This window comes from Propithecus coquereli, unplaced genomic scaffold (assembly GCF_000956105.1).
Source record: "Propithecus coquereli isolate 6110/MARCELLA unplaced genomic scaffold, Pcoq_1.0 Scaffold386, whole genome shotgun sequence".
Classification (NCBI taxonomy): domain Eukaryota; kingdom Metazoa; phylum Chordata; class Mammalia; order Primates; family Indriidae; genus Propithecus; species Propithecus coquereli.
Window position 1 is genome coordinate 477,469 of NW_012149574.1, and position 8,927 is coordinate 486,395.

Consider the following 8,927-nt stretch of genomic DNA (forward strand, 5'->3'; position numbering starts at 1 on the left):
ATAAGAGAAGCAGCCTTTAAATTAAATTTACTTTAGTTCATTCCACATTATGCTGAGATTGGTGACAACTTTGTCATAGACCATCACTGGTCCATGGACTGGCATTTGGGAACCACTAAGCTAAGTTAGTGCTTAATAGGCCCCTCGAAGGGAGTGCAGTAAATATAAATGTCTGTCTTACCCTTGGGATGCTGGGAAGGATAAATTACTCCTGAGAAATTCATAATAGTGAGGCACTATCATTGGATTTAAGGATAGAATTCCCATTACTTATATGAGCTGAGAAATCCCATGCTGTGAATTCACAATATTCTGGGCTGTATAGTTCTTCCAGGTGCCTGGTAGGGGCAAACACAAATCCTCCCTGAAGGCATGCACCTTGATTCGAAGCCTCAAAGAATTCATGAAGGTCAATCTATCTGAAAGTGTACTCACTAGAAAATCTATTAACCAGAGATTCTAACCACCAACATCAAGCCCACTGCCAACTGGGCTAATGCCATTAAATTCACTTGTTTGCAGTTGAGCAAAAAAATTCAATTTATAAAAGAGAGAAATAAAACATTGGAGGTGAAGTCCAAATCCTGAGTCCCACCTCTATTTGGGAAAATCCTTTTATCTTTTAGCCTCAGATTCTTCATCTGGGATAACAATACGTTACTCATATGGATATTTTGAGGACTAAATGGGAAGAGATCTTATTGGGGCTATTAACCTCTCTATTTTTCCCCTCCATGATAAAATACAAACTAAATCCTCCCCAAAAGGAGTAGCTCCAAACTCCACACAACAGGGCTTTCTTTTCAACATGGCTGTAGGACAGGCAACATGCCCAGTTGATTCTTACCATGGAGGAAGAAGCTTTGGCCAGCTAAGAATTCCAGGAAAGTAAGTTTTGCTGACAAGAGAGATAACCCCACCAACATTTAAGCTCCATGGAACTTGTTCACAGCTGTATCCCCAGTACCTGTGGTAGTGCTTGGCACATTTAAGCATTCGTTCAACAGATGAATGAGGAATAAGAAAACAAATCAGAGCTGTATAAAAAAATGAGCCACAAACTACTACCAAAATTACCCTGTGTTCCACTTCAAGTCTTCCCCTTCTTCAGGCCGCTTCTCCTCCCCTCCTCCCTTTCCTTCCCACCATGCAGTGCTTCTCCAACAAGTTCTGCACAATCCCAGAGGCAGAACCTGGCTTTGGGAGAAAACAGGCAGAATTAAATTCAAAATGTAGATCCATCTTTTCAGGGTCCTCACAATCTGTGTACAAGTCTGTCCTGCAATAACTGCTTGTGCAAGGCTCAGTGGTGGCTCTGAAGGCCTCAGGATCATCCACCAACTGTATAGAGGATGGTCAGCTACACACTACGAATAACAACCCTAGTTAACGTTCATCGAGCATTTTCATTATGCCAGGCTCTGTGCCTGTTTTATATGTATTACCGCATGTGACTCTCGGAGAAACCCATCAAGTTAGGTACTATTATCACCCCCATTTTCTAGATAGTGAATCTGTAGCCTAGAAAGGTGAAATCACTTGCCCAAGCTCACATAGCCAATACTCTGCAAAATCCATGCTCTTAACTGTGGCACTATATATAATACAGATTTTAAACCACTTCAGAGTCTTTGGCATGGGTTGTATGTCAGCATATTCATAATGTGAATTTTCTTAAATCTATTCCCTCTGATTTTCTTATACCAGGATATAAGTTAAAAAAATAAATATGAAAAATGAAAACCAAGTCTAAAAGCGAAAGTAGAATTTGAAGTGAGTTGAGTAGAGAGAAAAGAACAAAACTGTTCTTCTTTATCATGTTGTCTTCTCCCTCCCCTATCTCAGTCCTGTCCCTTTCTCTTCTTTACCGCCACCACCCCCTGTTTGAGTTAGTGTCATTTCTTGTCTTCACTACTATGGCAAAGCCTTCCTAATTGACCTCTTTGCATCCACTTTTGCGCGTCCCCCCCCTCCCCTCCCCACATCCTATCAATATTTCAAGCAGCAACAGGATGCTTTAAAAATGGCCAGAGCAGTTGCTCAAACACTGTTCTCATTGTGTCCATCCTCCTGCCTAAAACCCTTCTCAATGGCTTCCCTTTACACTTAGGAGAAAGGCGAAAGTCCATAATGGTCCAACAGGGCCCTCCCTATCCAGGCCCTGCCCACCCCTCCAACCACACTGCACTTCTACTTCAGCCCCAGGGCTTGTGTCCATCCTGTTCTCACTGCCTGACTGGCCCTGCCCTCGCTTCTCCACCTGAGGGAGTCTCACTCATCTATTAGACTGCTCGCCATTCCCTCACCTGGGCAGAGCACACGTGTTCCTGCTGCATGGCAGGGGGCTCAGTAAATGCGGTTAAGTGAATGAAGAAAGAAATGAATCTGCAGTGATCCGCGTACCAGGTCTGTTGACATCTAGTTTTAATTTTGTATCCTCCTGAATGATGAGGCTGGAATTTTTTCCCTTCTGCCTCTGCCATGATTGGCTCAGGATCTGGTTCAGACCTGAGCCAGCAGGTAGGTCTCATTCCCCATCTCTCCAGAGAAGACACAAGCAAGGCCTACCTCAGAGGAAAGCTACTCAGCGAAATAATCACATTGAGTAATCTATGTCTCTCAGGAAAGCTTGAGGCTAAAATCAACCAGTGACCAGGGGCCAGTAAGATACTGGGTGGTATGTATGGGCCTTCCTGATTAATCTATTATTGCAATAGGCCAACATCATGACTTCCAGCAGAATAAATTGGGATAACCAGGTGGCCATTCCTGAGTTCTTGCTCTCAAAACTTCAACTGCTTTCCTGGGCACTGAGATTTAGCTGCCTGTCTACACTCTGCACCTCCAGCTCTCTTCTCACATCCCAGCTGCTCTCCTAATACTCTCTGTTGGTTGCTTGGCCCTCCCCACCACATCCTTGTCAACCTCATGGCTGTCCTTCTCCAGCTCCCACAACCTTTGAAGAAGTCCTCAAATTCCCCCAAGTCCCCAGCTGTCTAGGGCCAGCAGGATCCAATAATCCATCCCCAAGCCTCTCAAGGTATTAATTAAAGAGTAGGGATGGGGTATGGTCTTTGGGCTTCAAATCTGGTTAGATTCCAGATAGGATATGGACCTGTGGCAGATACTGTGATTGGCTTGCTTCAAATTTATTCTAACCTCCTCGTAGTGTGTTTCCCTGTGTAGAAGAAGCCAGAAAGCCAAAAATTATGTTTCCTAAACTCCCTTGCAGCAAGGTTTCTAGAAAGACTCTCAAATACACTCAAAGGAGACTTGAATTCAGAACTGAATTGAGGGATGAGGGAGACAGAGAACACATATCCCTTTGCTGGCATGGATTGAGGCAGAGGCAGCATACTCTGCAGTCAGCAGCTTCCTAATTCAGTAACCTCCTGCAGCAGAACTGCAACTTTCCTGATTATGAATGAGCTTGTACAACAGTGGGGGCTGGGAGTTCTTAGAAGCTCATCTTGGAGCCAGTTCTTCCAGCCCCTCAAATAATTTTATAGTCATTTAATATCTGGTAATAAATCCTCTTCTGCTTAAACTAGCCAGAGTGGTTTCTGTTGTATGAAGTTTCCACAAATATTATTACAAGCCCTACAGTGAACAGTAGAACTTTGGGGCACTAGGCATAGACTTGCCCATTCTGCCTAGAGAGCTTATTCCAGGCCCAGGTCATTTCTTGTCTGTGAGCACTGGTCTCTGGGCAGTACCCTTAAGATACCGCGCCTCACAGCAAACTCATATCCAGCTTTCGGTGACACCAGGCTAAAGGATCATTCCCAGAAAGTGAGTCTATTCACACAGAGGCCAGTCCTTAGATTGCTGCCTCTAATTGCCTCTTTTGCTTTCTTTATTTACTGACTTTGCACTTCCCTTCTTATTTTTCCCATGAGTCGGCTTATGGACTCTCCCAAGGAACTCCTCATTATCCTTACTTCTAGGGCCATAAAGCAAAGTTGTAAGCTGCTTTTACCAATGGCATCAGACATAAATAGTTACTCTTAATGGCTTCATAGCACTCTGTATACAACTCCTGTTCGCTTTCTGTAACTTCCACTAGAATGTGTCTACATGAGGTGAGATCAGGGCCTATTTTACAGAGTACTGACTTCCTAGTGCTTAGTACTATGCAGTTAAATGTTTAACAAATAGTTCTACAATTTGTTAATGAATACATAAATGTATGACTGTGGTGTTTCTTGCTAAATCCCACAGTCCTTCCCTACACCTTTAACTAAATCTTTAGCCAATCAATAAAATTCTACCACAAGGAGAAAGAAAATTGCCAAAAGTCTACTGCTTGAACAAATAGACTATTCTGGAATTGATAAATCACATAAAAATTGCATAATCTCATGCTTCCTTTGGGGAATATCAAAATGCTATAAAGGTAAGTTATTGTGTAACCTCTACAAAGCCCTTTCCCCATGTCATGATTTTCTTGTGCTTAGAATTGAATATATCTCAATATTGTCTATTAAGGTATAATTATATGAGATTTCTGAAATCTAAAATAGAATTCTTTGACCATATCAAAGTCTTCCTTGGCAGCTCCTTCTCTTGAAGATTGGCATTCACAGATCTCCAGTTGCACCCGTGTTCCTGCTCATAGCAAGCAACACACAAATGAATAGCAAATGGTGTCAGAAAAACAATCCTGAACACCTGTGTATGTTTGTTTGCTTTTGGCATTTCATTCAACTGCTAGCTATAAATTAATTATCCCAGTCAAAATTAATTTATTTCTCCCTCCTCTGTTGCCCAATAGTACTTTCTTTATTCTGCAATTATAGCACCTAACACATTTTCCCATGTATTGCAAAACTAATGTCTATTCAGAACTTTAAAGTTTATAAAGCATTTACATGTATTTAATTCACCTGAGTCTCACTGCAGTTCTGTGACCTAGAGAGGGCCAGCATTAATGAGAAATGAGAAATGGAAACCTTAGCCCAGATAAGTAGGTAGCTAACAAGCACAGAAGTGGGTTTGAACTCAAGTCTTTTGGTTCAAAACCTGTGTATTTCACACACCAACTTCATAAAACAGAAAATGTCTATAATAGGCTCCTCATGGAGAGTCACAGTGTAGGCTCTGAAAAATACTACATTAAGAAAACATATGTAGCTTCGTTTAACTTTTTCTGTGGCTCACCTATTAACATCCTGCAGAATCAAATTCCTATACTGGTTTAGGAACTGCTACATCATTTATTCAAAGATTAATAGAGAATCACAACTATCATTGAGATGAAGATCTTAGATGGTGAGTTAGCTTCACTCACTAGCTAACTGACTGGTTCTCATACACTAGGCTCAAAGCACTTAGACTCAAATTTATGCCACAGCGATGTTATAAATGACAGCCATTACACTCATACAAGCTGAGTCTACTACACTCTAACCCAAGGAGTGTCTCTAACCACCTGAATCAGAATCACCCAGAATTATAATTAAATAATACACGCTGATTTCCAGCTTCCATGGTAGAGCTACCAAATCGGAGGTCTCATCTTGGGTAGGAAACACAATAACATAAGATGCTGAGACCCAGTCTATTTAGTGTCCCTCTGTTTTCCCAATCTTAGGCCTGCACATCATAAGTTTAATAGATTATCGTTGCTGTTGCTTTTAAATCCTTATGCCTACTAAAGTTTGAGGACTACCGATCAACTATACAACAAACCACAATAAGAGAAATAAGTATAGATAATAAAATAACAAACAAAATAGTAAAAGAAAAAAGAAAATAAAAGAGAGAAGTATGAACAGTGTTAGGAAGGACCTAGGTAAAGATAATAAGTTCTGCATAGAAGGCTCTAGAAAGATTTTACAGAGCATATTATAGTTGAATTGGATCATTCAGAATGCCTTGGAATTAGCTGATCATAAAAACACATAAAAGGCCAGGCGCGGTGGCTCATGCCTGTAGTCCCAGCTACTCGGGAGGCTGAGGCAGTAGGATCGCTTAAGCCCAGGAGTTTGAGGTTGCTGTGAGCTAGGATGACGCCACGGCACTCTAGCCCAGGCAACACAGTGAGACTCTGTCTCAAAAAAAAAAAAAAAAAAAAAACACATAAAAGCACTGCCCGTGGGAAAGCATGTGCTGGCTTCCAGAGACAAAAATCTTAGGTGTCAGATATGAGCAAGTCTTCCATGATGGCTTTGGGGACAGAGGGCAGAGGGCAGAGGTGAGGGCAAGGGAAACTGATGGGAGGTGAGGCTGGCTACAATGACCCACACCAGACCATGAAATGTCTTAGTGACAATGTGTGTGTGTCTGTACCTGAATTCTTTGAGCTGTGAGTGATCTTAAGAGGCAGACTGGCATAGCTGCCGCCTAACCTGGCAAGAGGGAGGGCTGTTTCAGACATGGAGCTCACAGAATGCTCAGTTGTTTTTCAGTGTATAGTTGTCCTCATGTAGCCACGAGGTGATCATTTTCAGTTACTTTGGGCCTTTTCTGGTATATTAACCAATCAAGTCAAAGGGCCTAAACATGCTGAGGCCCTGAGTTGCCCACTGTGACTTTCAAACACACTGGATTGTCTGGCCTATGAGTTATCTGAAAAGAAATCACAAATGGGGCCATGAATCATCTTCAGCAACCGCGGCATTAGAGCCAAACAGTAAATTCTGAGAAACCAATTTCCTCTGTGGGCAGAACCCAACTGCTGGTGTCTGATCATTTGTCCAAGCCTTGGAATCAATGGGGAAAGCTGACAAGAGTCTGTAACAGGTCCAACCTGGCCAGGATTTGCTAAGGGGATTGAAGAATGTGGGGAAAAGAGTGGGCTCCCTTGGCCCCTGTCCCTCAGAGGAGAGGGGTGAGGACAGGCCCTCTGCTTACACACTGGGACTCTACTCCCAGAAAATCAGACAGGAGGAAGCCCGTAGGAGGGAGGAAGAAAGCAGTTGCTGGACCACAAGATAGGTGGGCAGGAACCAGAACAAAGAGCATTCTGGACCTTTTCCCTGTGGCTCTCACCCCTGCTTTATTGAGAAAGGAAAAGCAATCTGAGCAAGTCCCACCACTACTTGCATCTTTTTACAACAGCTTGTTTCTGCCTCCAGTTGGGTCCTTTCTCTCTGATCTCAGAGGAGGACAGGAAAGCACAGCCTTTTGCTCAACATCAACCTGTCTACCTGTGCCCTTGAGCTTGACCTTTCCACATCCAATGATAATGGCCAGTGTGTCCTAAACCCTGACCACACCTTTACACAAAGGGTCCCACACAATCCCCCCGACAGCCTCATAGACTACACACTGTCATTATCTGTGTGTGACAAATGAGGAATCTTGGGCACACAAAGGTGAGTCATTCATCCGCAGTCACCACCGACCGCACAGCCACAGAGCTGGGATGTGAACCCAGGTATTCTGACTCCAGAACTCATAAGCTCAGCCTTTGCATGGTGCTGCTTCCCAGGCAGAAATGAAGCTTGATCATAAAAGCAACACGGGTTCCTTATAGGAAATTTGGGAAAATACAAAAAAGGCACAAAAAAGAAAATAAAAATCACCCATAATCCCACCACTTCTACCTTTGCAGTAGGATGTAAAGTAAAAAATGAAAATCCTTTCTTATGTCTAATTTCAGCTCTCAAAGGTATCCTGTGTCCTTCTAGACTTTTTCTCTCTAATGTTTACACAATTATGTGTAGGCGTTTGTGTACACCTACAATATTTTTTAAATAATAATGATTGCATATTGCACAATAAAATTATTTTGCACATTGCCTTCTTCACTTAATACAACATCTATTCAAATCTTGTTTAATGATTGATAGTAATCCATTGCCTGCTAAACTATAATTTATTCAAGTGCTATAATAAATATCTTTGTCCATATATCTTTATGTATTCATGCTAATAGTTCTGTAAGATACATTCCAAGTAGCACAGAAGACACATGTGTTTTCCATTTTGCTAATTGTCAAATTACCTGGGGAACTTTAATTCATTATGATGGCAAAAAAAGACATGGTAAGTCTACATTGTGATGAAAACTACAAATATTAATAGCTTATTTAAGCATAATTGTATACAAGACTGAATAAGTGATATACAAGGAGCTTCTCTTGTACATTTCAAACTCTTCCTCACTGAGAAACTGGAGAAGCACCTTCTACTGTTGTGGGTAAGAAAATGTGTCTCTGTCTGGCCCTTCTGGAATTCTCCTCCTGCGACATCCTTTAACTCTCTGTTGGGTGGCGCTGCTCTTGCCCACGTTAGTTCACATTGGGTGTCTCTTGTATATGTGGCTTCATTTTATTGACTATTTTTTGAAAATGTACATTCTCAACACCTGCACTTGTGCAAAATGTACTTCAAATACCAAATCATTACCAACAACTTTCCTCAAATGGCTGCTCCCCCAGTACAGACCTCAAAATGCTTGCTGCCGGTTTCTCTGTCTGCTCTCCCGGCCCTGCGCCTCCGCTCCATAACTTGTGACTCTGAGGGCTCTGTGTCCTCTAGTCAGCAAAGAGGAGGGGGACGTCACTTTTTTTTTTTTTTTTTCAGGAAGAGTAACTTACAGATTGAGCTGCTGTTAAAAACAGACCACTTGAAGCTTCCTGGTCAAACTCTTCAACTTTTCTCCAGACCTATGCAGCCCCTCCCGGAGGGATTTCCTCCTTAGCCTGCTCACATTCTTTGCCCTGTGGCCCTCTCCTCAGGGACCCTGTGGTCCTCCTTTGCCCTGTGTGGTCAGACAAGCCCCGGATGTCCCGCTCTCTAGACCTCTGCTTGACCCAGCATCTCCGCATATTAACTACTCCCCCTGCCTGAGAGGCTGTGTACCTGCATACGGAGCAGGTGGGGTTTTGGAATCAGAAAGTTCAAATCCAGACTCTTAACCCTGTTGGCTGTGTAGTCTCAGGCAAGACATTTGACCTCTCTGCACCTCAATTTCCTCA